Source organism: Ptiloglossa arizonensis, chromosome 3, assembly GCF_051014685.1.
Source record: "Ptiloglossa arizonensis isolate GNS036 chromosome 3, iyPtiAriz1_principal, whole genome shotgun sequence".
Taxonomy (NCBI): domain Eukaryota; kingdom Metazoa; phylum Arthropoda; class Insecta; order Hymenoptera; family Colletidae; genus Ptiloglossa; species Ptiloglossa arizonensis.
The window spans coordinates 15,810,201-15,827,687 of NC_135050.1; the positions used below are offsets into that span (position 1 = coordinate 15,810,201).

The 17,487-nt window shown below is 43.9% G+C and overlaps 1 protein-coding gene and 1 non-coding gene across 4 annotated transcripts in view; both read left to right on the forward strand.

Moving 5' to 3' along the window:
• Positions 1-17,487, forward strand: part of LOC143144453 (agrin) — a 772,831-nt gene that overhangs the window by 221,185 nt on the left and 534,159 nt on the right. The gene's annotated exons all lie outside the window — the stretch shown is intronic.
• LOC143145093 (U6 spliceosomal RNA) lies at positions 1,933-2,037 on the forward strand. Its single transcript, XR_012991602.1, has one exon. It is a non-coding gene; the product is annotated as a U6 spliceosomal RNA (small nuclear RNA).

Consider the following 17,487-nt stretch of genomic DNA (forward strand, 5'->3'; position numbering starts at 1 on the left):
ATAGATGAAATCTTACAAATTTAAATAGATGAAATCTTACAAATTTAAATAGATGAAATCTTACAAATTTAAATAGATAAAATCTTAGAAATTTAAATAGATAAAATCTGACAAATTTAAATAGATAAAATCTTACAAATTTAAATAGATAAAGTCTTAGAAATTTAAATAGATAAAATCTTAGAAATTTAAATAGATAAAATCTTAGAAATTTAAATAGATAAAATCTTAGAAATTTAAATAGATAAAATCTTAGAAATTTAAATAGATAAAATCTTAGAAATTTAAATAGATAAAATCTTAGAAATTTAAATAGATAAAATCTTAGAAATTTAAATAGATAAAATCTTAGAAATTTAAATAGATAAAATCTTAGAAAATTAAAGAGATAAAATCTTACAAGTTTAAATAAATAAAATCTTAGCGAACGATACTTGTTTGACTATAATGTCGAATTATTATGAGTAATTGATACATAGACAGTAGATACATGACAGTAAATAATGTAATTATGATACAACTCTGTACGACGCTTCGCGAGGAATCTCAACACTCCTTGGTTCAACATTTCTCGGTTCAACATTACTTTTTCTTCCCAGAAAAAAAAAAAGGAAAAGCCCTTACTCGCTTGCTCTCATCCCCACCACACGTTCTCTTGCAGCCTTACTCGTTGCTCGTCAAATTTTGTTAACTTTCTCTTTCATTGCCCTATTTCAGGCACGATGCTTGAAACTATGTTCTCTTAAAGTTACATTTTTCTAAACATTCGTTATGTTAAAATTACGATAATACAATAACTATAAGATAGAGAAACAATTGGGAATGCAATGTGATAGATACGTTGATTCGTCTGTATAGAAACTCGTAGAAGCGTTTGGTGGTTCATGGTATTTTCGGAGTATTCGAACGTGTCGTAGTTGTATTTTCGACTCTTGAGAATGGTAGACAAGCTCCGAACGATAGATTAATTCTTTATTTATCCGGCTAACATTCGAAGACAAGCGAACCGGAAACATTCGAGATTAATTGACAGAGTTGAACAGGAATATTCGATACTCGCTATTCTTGAGACGCAATTAGAGCGCCGGTGCAAGTTTGCTAAGAGTTTCGAGACTCTTCTAATGCGACGAGTTCAATGATTATACGCTAGATATTAAATCGATACGTTGTTTCCCATTTTGGTGGTGTTTGAATTTTATCTTCCACTTAGGGGTACAAAATTTTTGGAACTTTTTTAATTTTATCCATCGTTCAGGAGTTCAGCATTTTTGAAACTATTTTAATTTCATCTATCGTTCAGAAGCTCGAGATAATTTCTTCTTCCCGGGCATTTCATGGAAAATTTACTTACAACGATCGTATATACACGATAATAAATATCTAAGTCCGTTCTTTCAACGTAGAAATTCAAAATTTTGAATACTCCTCGTTTCTCGCTAAACGAGAACTAATTCGACAAGTTTCTGTACTCTGGTCTATAATTCCTAAACTCCTATATTTTTTCCCATATTCATTCTGTTGTTACCTACATACATTTCTCGTAATTACGGTGTCAAACGTTTTGATCTCTCGGGTCGAAAAAATTAACGATAAGTTTACACTGTATTGTAAAAAAATGGGAGAACAGATTTAATAAAAAGAAGACAATCAGATCGAAACGTTGGACACAATTCTATGTAGAATTCAGTTCTCTCGTATAAATATTTTTCGGTTACATGTTCGTTATTAATAACCGGCAATATATGTCGATGTACAATTTTACTTTCAATTTTGAAATCGCTATCGTACCGATTCTCGTCGTTTCCGATCATCTGCACGAATTTCGCGTTCCGTCGACGTGGATGTCGAACTCGTTTTATCGAACGAACATTTCATGGCGGACTTCGAGGAATCCGCGCTGGTTCTCCGATAAATAGGCAGAGAAAAATTCGTACCTGCTTCAACAGTTCGAACACTAAAATTGAAACGATACAGAAAAGATTAGCATGGTCTCTGCGCAGGGACGGCGCGCAATATCGTCGAGCGTTCCACGGTTTTTAAATAGAAACTTTAGAACAAAAATAGAAGAAAAATAGATACCTATCTGGCAATGGTTAATTTTATACCGGAGAATGTTCTTTCGCTCGGGTTAGGAACCGTTGACTGAAACGTGAAAAATAGAAAAGAAGCTTCGAACTTAATATTTTAATAGAAGCTAGTGAATACTTTAATCTTTAATATCGACAATTAAGAAACGTGAATGGTCCACTTCCCCTGTAGTAAATTGTGAATTGTTGAACGAAACTTGAAAAATAGAGGAGAAGCTTGGAACTTGATATCGTACTAAAAATAAGTAAATATTTGAATGTCGACGTTGCACGGTAACTTCCACGAATCAAGGATGGTAACATTGAGGTATTTCTCAACGATCGAAACCTAGATATACGAAAAAAAGTCAGTGTACGCAATTATGAAACAAAAGTTCCTAATAATAATAAGTAAAAAATATAATTCGGTGCGAAACAGCAACGAGAGCTCTTAGACTGCGCGAAGATAAAAAAGGGAATAAAAAGCGGAATAAAAATAAAAATAATCCGCGTACGGGGCTATTCGTTCGTGGATATTGCACGTGCGTTGCTGGAAACGACGGAGCGATTCTCGATTAATAGGCGCGATAGAAAACGGTGCAATTGCTTTTCCGCGATCATAAATTACACCGGACACCGACCAAATTTGTCGTCCTTTGTCCCGTGGATGGCGGGAGGCCCCGGGGCCTCCGCGCGGGTGCAATTTCGCTTCCACGGTCTTTAAATCCCCCTGCGTGCTCGTTGTGTCGGTGCGTACGGGCTCGTATGTGTGTCTGTGTATGTTTTTTTTTACGCCACCGTGTTTTTACATCGCTCATCAGACACGGATTGTCGTGAAAATGTAAAAGGAACGACGACGGTTGGCGGTGGTCCCGTGCTATTTGTTTTTCATCGAGCTTCGATAAACATTTTCGCGATCTCGCGACAATCACCCGCGGGGAAACACACTCCGCGCGTACACGCCGCGGAGAGTTTCCAACGTTCGTCAGACCCGTTTCGAAGTGCAACCGAGCGATATTTCTAACTCGCGGCTAGTTCGAAACAAACACGCTGGCCGCTTTGTACCAACGAGCCCGCCAGCGAAACGCACGCCCGTACAAAAATTCGACCATCGAGGTGCATCTATAGTACGCGCGCGAGAAGATTGCATTCGGAGTTCGAGGGGCTCGTATTCGTACGTGGACCACTCGGGGGTATTCGGTGTAGACAGGGTAAACGATTACGCGATCGTTTTACAATTCCTTTGGTGCGATGACAGTTGGAACATTCGAACGAATAGTGGGTAAAGAAACATTTGGAAAAATTTGTAATTTTCTATCGTGACCAAGGTACACGGTTACGTATTCAAAGACCGTTTATTCCGTGATAATTCCGCTTACTTATTTATTATTCTCGGTGATTAGTTTCGTTTCAATACTTTGATCTTCTCGCGAGCGTACTGTAGGTATTCGACGAATTCGTAATACGTATTACGCGATGATAAACGTACGGCCACGCGCGTTAACGATTTACTAAGCGTTTAATCAGTTATTAAGTATCTATGCTCGTATCGTGTTCGGTTATTTTGACAACAGAGCGAAACGATCGTCGCAACGAACGATGCGACACGGTGGTACGAATAAGCACGGGTCGTCGATCGAACGAATTTTCGACACGGTCGGAGGCCATTCTTTCGCAATCGTTCGGTACGTGTAAACTCACGGTCGTATAGCCGCGAACGAGCGTAATCGTTCGCGCGACGATCGAATCGTCGAAGGATCTCCGGCTGGGACCACCGCGGGAACGAAAATTGAATCGTTGGATTTCCGCGCTAGGTTCCATCTAGCCGGCTTTCGTCCATTACGGTCGGCTAATTCGAAAAACGCGGGGATTTCCATTCCGGTGCTAAGCAGTTTTCTGTTCCACGGTGAGCATATTCGACCGGTCGGGATCGTCGATTACAGGGTATTTTAGGGAAAGTTGGCCAGATTACACCCGACGCTGCCCGATTCTCATTTTTTTCCCAGCACCCACACCCCTAGCTTCGCGCGTCCCCGACCAACCGCGCGCCTCGCTTCGACGTTCGCATCTATCTGCATGCAACAGGCGATCCAGCCTCGTTCGATTTGTATTTCGATGCGCCTCGATATCCTTTAATCCTCTTGCCGCGTTTAAACTCCTATAGATACGCGTTCCCGCCTCGGCCGCGCGCAACGTATCTCCCTACCGCTCGTTCGCGTTCGATCTTCGTCTACCACCGGAAATTAGTTTCTTCGTTACCTACAAGGATCGAGATTCGCGTCGAAAATTGATAAACAACGCGACGAGAAATTTTCCAACAATTGTTACCAAACGGATCGTCGTAACGAATCACCGAGAAAAGTACCTCGACCCTTCATCGGGCGACTTTAACGCCATTTTTTCGAAAACGATGAAAAGGTCGATCCATTTTCATTGTACGAAAAATGAACAATTTTTTTTTATCAAATCCAAGTACAAATATTTTTTAAAAATATTAAACAAACTTGATACTTCGGTAATAACAATGGAATAAAAGGTCGTGTTAATTGTTTTGTTCTCTTTTTCGGTTAGAATATACGGTCACTGTAGATGGCCGTGTATTTTAGCAACGAATCGGAGGAATTGTGTAAATATGGTACGGGAAATTTTCAAAACGCAATTTACCTGCGTTACTCTACTCGCGACCATCACTATTCATTCGCGATTTAAATAGCGCGTATATATAGCGCCTGGTGATAATGGCTGGGAAAATTACGCGCACGTACACGCTAATGATGCAAATTGGGTTAACGCTCGTTCGAAACAATCTTTTTCTTCATTTTTCTTTTTTTTTTTTGTCAGCGAAAGAGAACCTCCGCTCAATGGAGACCTTCTTCCTGTGTGAAAATGACTCGTTCGTTTTGGAAAAATAAAATTTTCTCGGAATAAAAGATCGGTGTAAGTAAACGATGGTAAAAATAATTACTTCTCGGACGAGAACACTAATGTGTATTCGCGCGTTTCACTCTGGGGTTTCGAGGACATTTTACGTTCTCTATTTTTAATCCATTGCGCAAATAGATCGGTTCAAACCAACCGTTTAAATCTGGTTCGATGTATCTTAACGTTGTGCATAAATTGCACAAAATTTCATCGACGAACTTCACGAGATAACTTTCGATAGATTTGTAACTCGGTACATTACGCAAGATATAGTCAACGAATGATTATAAGACGTACGAAATTTAATATCTCTTACACTCGCGATGAGAATACGAACGACACGTCTATTTGACGGGTGATGTCGCGAGCTATGTCGTGTTTAAGCACTTGGTATCAAAATTGCTAGGTTAGAGCGATCCTTGTGCCAAGACACCTGTCTCGGTGCCTCGTTTGTAGAAAGTTTTCATCTCTGTTGAAATTTAACTACAGATTACGAGAATCGAAGAGTGTGAGTATTCGTTCACGTTCCTCGACAACGTCCTCGAACCAATTTTTACTTCCATTCCGCATCCTTTTCAATATTCATCTTCTTCCTCGAATCCTCGTGAAAAGTGTTCAACGAGATTGTCGAGGCTCTTACGGCTCGGGTTTCTGCAATTTTTGCAGCTTCCTGTGTCCTTGTCTCTTCCCGAGAATATTCCGATGCATCGGGTGCAATATAACCGGAGATTCAAGAGTGCACTGATATCTCGACGAATCTACTCGAATTACCGTTGAAACAACCCAATATTAGCTAACCATAAGGGCATTCTTTTCGCGAGGAAAATACGTCACCTTTGACATCGTTCCTCGCCTTTGGTAAACTCGAAAGAATTATAATATGTTCATTTCTTTATTTAAACGGGTTAAATCCCCGTTAATGCGAAGAAGTAAATATAAACACAATATAAAGTGTACAGAAACGTACCGATTGAAAAGGAAATAATACAGAGATCTCGTTAAAGTGACGCATAAAACTGTAGTTGGTGAGACGTATGTTTACAAGAGTTTCTATACAGAGTTTATAAACGTTCTAAAAAAGAAATCTCACATTGTGTAAAACGAATTGTCGACAATAAACCGGATCGGAGATTCAATATATAAAACTTTCCCTTTAATTTTTGCCTCGGTTTTACCCCCGTTATTAATTAACCACACACTGGTATTCTTTCCGCGAAAGAATAGATTCAGTATGGAAGAAACACTAGTTCCGGCGGTACGAAATGATTTTTATCGTTCCGTACATCGTGACAATTGTTCCAAATTCTCCGTTAGCCGACCAAAAGATTACGTTTCTCTCGTACATCGAGATTCTACGACCCAACAGTCGAAAGAATCGCAATGGTAGTCAAACAACTCGAAAACTCACCCGTTCATTTTCGCGCCATTGTTTCCTGTTCGTATCCTCTCGATCTACCAGTGGAACGTAATCTCTTGGTTGTTCTCTAACGAGGAACTTGTGAAAAATGAATCACCATAAAAACTTACGGTACCACCGCGTTAACCATCGTTCTTGGCGCGAGCTTTTCTCCTGGATACTTTTTCGAACGAACGTGCTCCGTAAAAAGTACCAATCGATAATTCTCCACTTTCTACGCGTGGTTACACTTCCTTTCAATATTTCTGTTCGTCTCCATTCGGTCCTGGAGACTTTATACTCCGTCTTTCCGTCGGTGATTCATTCTTTGCTATTATCCGATCCTCTGAAGGAGAGTGCTCCGTTCCAAAGACCGAGAGAAAATGGCGAACTCGAGAGGAAGACAAAGGTGTTCTCTTCGTGGATCGTTAGAGACCTCTATAGGAGCTGTTTGGTGCTCCAATCCGAATGTTTGCGTTGTAAGAGGAAGTCGGAGGAGAGGAAACAGATTTCCTTCGCGGAAATTCTAGGTGCCATGTTCGCTCGGAACTTCATCGTGGCCACTCTCTCTCTCTCTCTCTCTCTCTTTCTCTCTCTCTCTCTGTTTCTCTTTCTCTCTTTCTCTACGCGAGAATCGATGAGACGCGAGAAAGTTGACTTTCGATAAACGGGTTCATAGATTGCTGGAAGCCTTTACGACATGCTTCTTCCGCCCGACTGTCCTCCACGAGCTGCGACCCGACTGATATCTTTACGCGAATCTCGGATCTCGGCGTCCTCCACGCTACGAAGATTTAAATTCGCGTAACTTTCTCGCCACTCCGACGGGATTTCTCCCGAGGGAGCGATTTTTTCCACCGAATGGGAATCTATCCGCGGCGTAAACTCGCGCGAACCGATGTCGCGGTGTTATCAACGTTCGTTTATTTCCACGTACCTGTGGATCCATTTTTTATACTGGAAAATACATCGGGCGCCGTTTGCTTTACAACGGGAACGGGTGATAAATTTTTACGCGTGTAAACGGCCGCGAACTGCGTGTTCCGTAATACCTTCCGGTTTCGTAATCCCGATTCGTACGAACCGATCAGTCTCGGTAAGATTTGCGCGTTAATATTGTCAATTTTTTTGGACGAACGTTAGACGTTCGGGCAGGTTAAGAACATTCTTTCTTGTTACAACGGTAGTGTAAAATATATTCAAGAACGAAACTCCCGCTCTACGATCAACACGTCTCGGTTTTCTGACCCGTTTACAAGTAACAAACTTCATTCTTCGATCGACACGTCTCCTTCAAGCTAAAACCTCCAGACCCATTCTCAATGATCCATGCACACTCTCGAAATCGATACGCTACCGTAAACAATAAAACTCCAATGACTTTCTCTCTGTCCCAAACACTTTTCATTTACACCAAGTCGTACCGATATTTATCTCGTACCTTTTTTTTTTTTAATTAATTTCTCGTTTCGAAAAGACTACCCCATTTGAAAACTGTATCGAGGAGCCGATCCTTGTGCAGTCAGCTTCCTTATCGAAGACGCGTATCGTGGACAGGGGAACGAGACCCTTCGAAGCGTCGTAGACGCGAGCCAGTTTTAAACAAATTACGAAACTGATCTTCGGAAAGTGTCGCGAAGCGGAAGAGATAAGGGGTTGTTTGCTTAACGATTCTTGTTTCGCGAACTAGCGCGCAACATTCCATCAATTTGGCCATTAGCAAACCCTTGTGTACACGATTAGTAGCCGGCGTTCAGGACTTCGGTCTCGACCGATAAAATCCTTTTTCCCTTAATCCGCGGCTGATGCGGCTTGTCACGCTTCATTTCCCTTCGCCGCCTATGTAACCACGCGGCGGGAAGATAAAACGAGAGACGGTATCGCGTATCGTTGCGCCATTACTTAGCGCAACGAAATGGGCACTTCCCGGCCAGGGGAACACTTCGCCACGAAGATTCTAAAACCGACCACGCGCCACCGCGATCGTATTTTTCACCGAATTAGCGATTTATTTATGGAATACGTAGCTCGCGAACGTACCGAGAACGTACGCGCGTGCTCGATGTTACGGCGGTTTAAGTCCGTGCGCGTGGACCCCGTTTTACGGCCCGGTGTCGTGCACCGCGTAGGTAGATTCGCGTCAGGTACGGGCGGATTAATTTCGTTTCGTTGTTTTCAATTGGACGCGATCGATGCAACGGTGGTTCGAGCACCTGGAAGTTGATTCTTGAACGAAGAGTTGCGAATAAAATTCAGAATAATTATTTCACTCGGCGGGGATTATTTAACGGGGAAATAAATTCTAAGCGACGAAAATATCTCGTAAAGGGTTGGTAAGGTAACTGTTGGGTTGCTCGGAAAGTCATTTCGTTTTTCAAAATGGAGAATACATAATTTAATCAAATGTTTACACACTCTAAAAAAATTGTGTTATCGTTTTGACGTATAATATCTGTACGCAACCGGATGCGTTTGAAGGTCGAGTATACAAAAAGTGTTGGACGATTATTTATTTGAAACAAATTGACGCGTAAAATGAAACGATAATTTTTGTATACTTCATCCGGTACACGTTAAGAGCTCTCGGTTGCAGCGAACGATCGTCGCATTTATCGAAATCGAGTACGAAGATTCGGTAGTTTCGTTAAAAGAGAACCTCTACTTCTAGACGTCCACTCCTGGGAGGGAAGATTCTTCCCGAATGATATATTACTTTGAACCCGTGCAACTTTCGTAACCGACGCGTTCTCGTATCGTTCGAGCCAACGAAGATCCTCGGATGGTCCCAGCGTTCGCGAGACACGTTTTATCCCGAACGTGCTCCCTACGCGTTAAGAGCACTTGGTCGCGGCGGACGCGCGCGATAACCAAAAGTAAATTTTCCCCCACGGTGGAGAGACACTCGCGTATCCGTGATTTAAGCGGAAAAAGTTGGAGTTGGGCCGAGAGGATTCCCATCGGTGCGATTCGTTCGCACTTTGTCCCGGTTTACGCTCGAACATCGTCGCGTAGCGGATAAGGGGTAGTTTCGGACCGGAAGATGGCTCTCGTTTGTATGCGAGAAACGCCTCGCGGAGAATGGAGGGCCACGGTGCAGAGCGGAATGGTGTAGAGGGGGCGAGGAAGAACAAACGGAAAAAAGAATGCGACCGTTGGACAAAGAGGGAGGCGGACCGAGGCAAAGAAAAGGCGAGAAGTGATTTGCACGCACGGGAGAGCGAGTTTCACTGGAGAAGAGAGCCTTTCGACCATCGTAGTCGTCGTCGTAGCCATAGTCGTCGTTCTCCTCGCAGCCCATCCAAGGAGATACTCTTATCCCGTGGAAACACGCGGCCCTGTTTACCTTGCGTACGCGACTTTCGAGTATTCGTACTCTCCGTGCTTATAAAAACGCGCCCCCCGTGTCTCGTATTCTCCGCTTTCGCGTGCTCGTTCCGCGCGCCCCGATACGCGTCCGGATACTTTCACGCTCGGCGTTCCGCTCCGCGCGTAATTGAACGCAACGTCGTATCGCCTCTTCGGAACGCCACGAGCTCTACCGCGCTTCGTTTCCCGTGTCGTTTTCATCCTCCGTCGCTTTCGTGGCCCCTCGTCTCTTATTGCCCCGCCATCTTCGCGAAAAGAGAACCACCGCGCTCGTCTATTGTTTCCAATCGTCGAAATCCGCGTCGGAGCGTACGCTCGTTTCCCTCGCTGAGATTTTCCAAAGTATAATAATTTTGTAAAAAGTTCGGTAGTGGATATACATTTCCAGTTCGGTAGGTACAGTTGGGAGCTTGAAAGATGGCTCGTGGATCGAGGGGAATGTACTGCACGGACTTTGTAGTTTAGCAAGTCGCTGTTGGTCACATTCCATAGGCGTGGAATCTATCGGTGGCAAGTATACAAAACCACGGACACGACGATTTTATCGAATAACGAAACTTTCGCGAACACATGGAAGTAATAGGAAAGAATTATTACCTAAAAGATACTTTAGTGAAAACCACCGTGGATAATTTTACATTGGACATGTATGACAATTCGGAAAATGGCGACCAGAGAGTTTTACTTTATTTTAGTACTTTTTCTCGACGATAATTGGTATCCCATAAAATTTATCGAGATTATATCACGGAAATCAATATTCCGCCGATAGTAAATATTCCGGTTGTACGCCAATGCGTTTCAGTCGTCACTACTTATCGTTCGTCACGCGATACATTTCACCAAGTCGATTTTCCAAGTTGCCTCGACCAATAACGAAAATGCACGTGAGCGGAGGTGAGACGACTGATCCGATTCGTTGGCAATTTACGATCTCCGCACAGTAGTATCACGTGGAAGGGAAACGTGGACGTTGAGTAATTTTTGCTCGGTCGCGGATCGTTCGAGGGCCGATCGAAACGTGTACGATCAAGTCGGACGAGCGATATTTTCCCAGAGGTCAATTTCTCGGCTTCGCGCAGTACCTAATTTTGTAAATTTCGTGGGAGAACAATACCACAGGCGCGAATACGTTCAGTCGAGAGCGTGTAAAGTCGACAATTTCAGTCCTTTCGCTTTTCTGTTTTGTCTCTCGAGCCGCATCCTACGTCGGTGTCCGGCAACGACCGATATCCTGTTTTACTGTTTACTTCTTCGGGACTTCGTTTAGAACTCCGACCGTAACAGTGCCGCAGCACCGGGCAAACGAACTTTTACCGCAATACAAACTGAACCAACAAAACGCTCGTAAAAGTTAAGAAGTTAAGAGATTGCGGAGTTTTTCAAGGCCGCTGACGCCAGCTCCATTACCCGGCACGAAGCTACGAGTCCAGATTTTTCGTCGTTTCTCCCATAAACGACCATCTTCGCGGGAATATTTTAAACCGTCCATTAGAATTCAACCGCTGCGAACTTTTCTCCCCGTATTCGAAACTAGACCCGAGTTATTTTCACGGTTACGAAATTCGCAGCGTTCCATTGTACGAGTTTTCCGAGATAATTTCGAGCACGGGAGTTTCGACGATTGTGGTTACTTTCGAGCACCGATACTATAGAGAACTAATCTCAGTCTCGGAGACTATTTCGAGCGTGAAAGTATCGACGATCGTTTTCTTCGATCACCGATACTAGAGATAACTGATCTCTTATTCTCGGAAATAATTTCGGAGCACAGGTGTATAGACGATTGTGGTTATTTTTGAGCATTGGAAGAATAATTAATCTCACTTTCGGAGATAATTTAGAACATGAAAGTATCGACGATTGTGATGAATTTAGAGCACCGATACTACAGGTAACTGATCTCTCATTCTCGGAAATAATTTCGGAGCACAAGTGTACAGACCATTATAGTTATTTTTGAGCACTGGAAGAATAATTGATCTCACTTTCGGAGATAGTCTGGAACACGAAAGTATCAACCATCGTGGTTACTTTTGAGCATCTATACGGTAACGCGTTTCCCACTCTCGAAGATGATTTCCAAGTACAAAATTACAGTTACTCCGAAGCACATCGACGGTTACCCCCTATCGTCTCTCGCGTATAAATTTCCTCGCGTAACGTGCAAACTGACAACGCACACATACCTCGTAAAATCCCACCCGAGCCAAGCGACGTAACATTCCGTTCGCGGAATCCTCCCGTAAACGCGCCGACACCCGCGTAATTTGACGTCCCGTACTTTTCGTATCCGAAGCAAGCGTAACGACGAACCGGACCGTCCCTAATTTCGCGCGGCGGTCGCGTCATATTTCAATTTCATCGGAATCGCTGACATCGAGCGCAAGAAGCGATCGATTTGGCACCGGAATGACCCACCCGCGAATTTCCATTACGGGCAAGTGAATTTACTGCGACCGCGCGAATTTCGTAGTCGGTCGTGGGTATTGGTAATTAAGAGGGAAACGCAGGAAGCCGACATTGGCGGCAGGACGAGGGGCAGAGTCACGGAACGATTCCGCATCGTTGGAAACGAAACACACGGGTATTTCGAGCCACTCCTGGGGTTGTTTCGTGCCGCGGACCCTTTCGTTCTGCCCCTTCCTTCGTTCACCGGCCCTAGCCTAGCCTCGCCTCGCCTCGCCTCGCCTCGCCTCGTCCCGCGCTTTGTCCACCGCGAAGCGATCGTCAAAGAGTCTCAACCCCTTGACTTTTCCCACGTCTGGTCATTCAGTCGCTACATGAAAAACTCGGCGGGCACGCGAAGAGAACGCTAGAGAAAGCGAGAAAGCCGTAAAATGCGGCGCAAAGGCGAAAGGAACACGGCCGCGTCAGTGGCGCTGCTGAGAAGGGGCGGGCTGGGTTGGGTCGGGCCGGGGGTGAGTAGCCCCACGAACGAGGGCTGAGATGGACGAGGGATGGAGAACAACCCAGGGGTTCCATTTCAGGATGCACGAACTCGGCTGTACCATTCCGAGAAATAATCTTCGCCGACCCTTTTACGCGCGTCTCGTGTCGTCTTTCGCCCTTTCGACCTCCCGAAGTAAAGCCTCTCCCTTCGCCTTTCAAGCCTCCCCGCCTCCTTCTCTCCCTCTACTCCCTTTTCAACGTCCGCGGGGACCGCTGCTTTCCTCCCCGGTTTTCTCCACTTTTGTCTCCTTCCGTTTCTCCGCGCGTCCAACGGTTTCTCAGTGCTTTCTTTCCACGTCTCCGTGTTCCTTTTCTCCTCTTTTTCCCCCTCCCCCCCTTTTTTTTTTGTTTTTCGTTACCCTTTGTCTCGCACCGTGCGCGAGTGCACTTCCGGGAGCGCACCCGTACGTCGAAAAGGTGTTCTTTCCAACGACGTGGAATAATCGAGGACCTCCGTGCGTTTTCGCGATCGCGATCTCGGCCCGACGCGAAACGACGTCGACGACGACGACGACGACTTCGCTCGTGTAATCGTCGTCGCGACGGCGAACGTTCGTGGCTATTTTTCCCGCGGTTGTTCCACCGTTACCCGATCCACGGTCGTACGAGTGGATAATTACGCGAATCGAGCCAATCGTCCGTTGTCTTCCACTCGAAGGCGTATCGGTCGAGGCGTATTCGCGAGTGGGAGCTCGGAGGGTTACCAGATCGAACGAATACAAATAGACTAATTTGAAGCTCGCCGTTTCACGAGCTCTTGCGATTAGTTTCGCGAGTCGAAATTGTAGATCCTCGAAACTACCAATGGTACGATACCGTTTGTTCCTCGCCGAACTGAGAATTTGGAATCGCTTCGATACGCGAACGAGGAGCGAAGAAATTAAAGAGATCGATTATCATAATTCTCATAGTACTCACCGTGAGAAAATTTTACCTCGTGGATATCGTCATCGAGCAATCTTTTCCGTCTTCCTTCGATCCGGTATGAAAAATTCATCGAAAAAAAATATCGTAGAGAAAGTACGTATCGATTTAACTTTCGAATGACCCAAAGATGCATTTAAGTTTCGACGTGTGCATTTTAGTATGCAACAAACGTCGTATATCCGTCGATTTCGTTTTCAATTCTAATCGTCCATCACATTTTCGTTGCGCGATGTCGCGTGTAACGCGATTGTACCAGTTAGGCACGTTGTCCGAGAAACAAGCGAAACGTGGAAAAGTTTGAAAGGAGTTTAGAGGAATTGTTTACAACGTATCGAGGATTGGAATTTTCAAACGGAGTAAAGTCTCGTTCGCGGAGACTTCGCGCGTCGAGTAGAATCTTATCAGCGCCGATCGAAGATAAAAAAAGATGCTGCAACGATGCAACGCGGATTTGCGCGGGAGCGGATGAAATCCTTATCGTCAATTGTACGCGGTAGTCGCGTCTTATCGTTGGAAGCGCGTACGTCGACGGAAGCTTAGGAGATTAATAGCGAGATGATTACGGGCACGGTGAACCGTAATTTTATTCGCATTTCCGTGGAAACGTGCGCGCGATCGTTTACCCGGCCACAGGCGCGAACACCGTACGAACAATGTCGGTGTACACGCGGATCCAACAGATTTGGGAAGGTTAACGTGTGCACGGCGAAGCGCGGCACAGGCAAGGCCGTATTGTTCTATCGGTATTATTGGAGGTAAACGTTTAATATTACGTTCGTACGAGCCATTGTAGCGCCATTATATGCCGGGGCCATTGTAACGCCGCGCGAAATCGAGCGTATTTCGGGTATCTGAAACGCGACGCCACTGGAACCTCGCGGTATTACCGATCGAAGTGATTTTTGTGCGTTGTTGACCCATTGTCCGGGCCGCCTCGATGTAATTTCGGAACTGGTCGTTCATTCTAGACGAAGTTCATTATTAAAATACCGGACCGTAATAACGGAAATATAATAGCTCTCACAGCTCGTGTGTAATTACTCGATGGAGTGTGTGTAACCGTGTGTGCAACAATTTGTACGAAATCGTGGTTCAGCACTTGTTAGTTACGTGTACAAAATGTATAAATATGGCGGAATTACAATAGCTCCGATGGGCTCTGTGCGATGATGCGATGTGTGCACTCGATGCAATATTGTGCAACAGTTTGTACGAAAATTTTCGCATCAACACTTGCCAGTTACGTGTGAGAAAATATATAAATATAGCGGAAATATAATCACTTTGACAGTTTGTGTGAAATTATAGATTAACGTTTACCATCTACACACGCGTAATGTATAAATTAATGGAGGGTGGTGTAAACCTTGATCAGAGTTTCAAAGAATAAAAATATATATATAGAAGCTTCAATGTACAGTTGGGAACTGGAAAGATGACATCGAGTAGATTTGGAACTGGGAAGATAGCATCGAACAATTTTTTATTACAAGCAAAAGGTCGATTGAAATATATTTGGTTCCTCTGATCCAGGTCATTTCCTTCACTTGCCCTCGTTAATAAATCCCCACTGTACGATACTGCTACCACAACGAGCCTCGTACGCATAGCTGGAAAAGTTTGAAAGCGTACAAAAAAATTGAAGACGCGATTAGTACGATCGCGTTGATTTATATTTTACAAAACTTAGAAGTAACGATAAATATAGGGTCAGGGGAAATTACCTCGTCTGGAGAGCACTGCCCGATACCATCGCGTTGTCTTTCTACAATTTCGCGTTGTACGACGCGAAAGTAAAGGTCGTGTCTAGCTCGATGAGTAACAGGTAATTGAAGAGATTAAAACGTTGCATCGAACGAACCGTGCACTCGTGTACGATTGACGCATTGCGACCGACGGGAAGCTAACTAAACTGTTTGACAAAGCAGCTTGGAACGTTGTTGTTTCAACAGTTGGTTTTGCGCTGGGGTTTACGCTCGCAGAAAAACGCATGGTTCACGGATTACGAGCGAAGCGCGCGTCGGTTTAACGTCGACTGCGGACAGCGATGTATTAACTCGAAACAAAATTCCAAGTTCTGATTCAATGGGTTTCGCTGTGGATGTCATAACCGCCGGTCGTTGCAAATTTAAAACGTTTCGCGTATTAAAAAGTAACCGGAGCAATAATAGCGGGGCAAAAGTGAATTTGAGAAGAATTTTTCGCCGTTGGAAATGTTAAAATCGGCCACCTTTGGGGGGCGTACCATTTTTTCTTCCTCCTTTTTTCCATTCCATTCCCGACTATTTTGCTTCATTCGTTTAATGCCCGTAACGCGAGCGCGCATTTATTCCCAACCAAATTCTACGATATTCTTGCTCCGCGTAAGTACACATTTTACGTTTCAACTTTTTCACCGTTACTTTCTCTCGTACGAAAATATCGATCTGCGAAATTATCGTCTCCGATTCCGTCTGGAAAATAATACTCTATCCAATTTTTTTTAAAATTACCGGACAAGCGATATTTCAATCTCTGTCATTTACGAAAAAAAAAGAAAAAAAGAACACTCAGTCGAGAGTCAATAATTGTCAAGGTACTTGGAATACTTTCCAATGTCAGGTATCTGCCCCCACGTGTATTCGGCCTCGCTGTTACCTTGGTTTACGAGTTACGTATAACGAGCGTATCAGGTGGTTCAGTCCAGGTACTTCGACTTCTCAACCCCTTCGAATACTATATCGTGCGAGACTCGTGATAAAGAAATCGGGCCAAAGGTAAGAATCACGGGCGAGTTCTGTCCCCATTTGCACGTTCAAATATATGTTCTAAAAAATATCAGAAGAAACCTTTAAATAATGTCTTCGAAGAGAAACTCTAGCTTCAAACGAGAGTTACGATCTTGTCGTTGATTACGTTACGTGTTATCGAAACTTAGATCGTAGTGCAAAGTGTCGAAACGTTCTCTAGTCTCTCCTTTCCCTACAATAAGAAAAAAGAGTTCAATTTTTCTCTTTGCCGAATCACCACGGTTGAGTTCTGCCTCCATTTGTACGTTCAAATATATTTTCTAGAAAATATCAGAAGAAACCTTTAAATAATGTCTCCGAAGAGAAACTTTAGCTTCAAACGAGAGTTACGATCTTGTCGTTGATCATGTAACCATACTAAAAACCGATAACATTCCTTTTCGCACATGTTCCCATAACAACGCACGAGACTCTTTCCGCTCCCATAACAACGCATGGCACTCCATACGACTGACCGCTGATAACCGAAATTCCTTTTGCATACGTTCCCATAACAACTCATGAGACTCTTTCCGTTCCCATAATGACGCACTCCTTACGTAACGCAGGACACTCGGGACAAGAATAGATATAAAAACCGTATCGACACATAGGAGACAGATCAGTCTTGACCCGTGATTAGATCCGCACGAATCTGTGACCAAAGGTACCGCAATTAAAGTGTAATACGGAAGAAAATAATAAAGAGTTCGATCTCCCGTTGGAGATCAACATTTTTTTATCAAATCCTTAATTATTACGTGACAATTACGTCACGTGTTATCGAAACTTAAATCGTAGTGCAAAGTTCTCTAAAACGTTCTCTAGTCTCTTCTTTCCCTAGAAAAAGAAAACAGAGCTCGACTTTCGAATCGAGTGGCCATTTCTTGTTACCCTTCGCGGCTCGAAAAATAATAAAGGACGCGTCTGTATCCTCGTCGAATTCGGCACGGTTATTTCATTCTCGTCCCGTAACGGCGACGTCGTCGTTCGTGATGATTAACGAGAAATCCGTGTCGATGGTAATTGCACGGTGGTACGTCACGGTGAAATCGAAGTCTCGAAAATCGAAGGGCACGCGCCGGGCGTA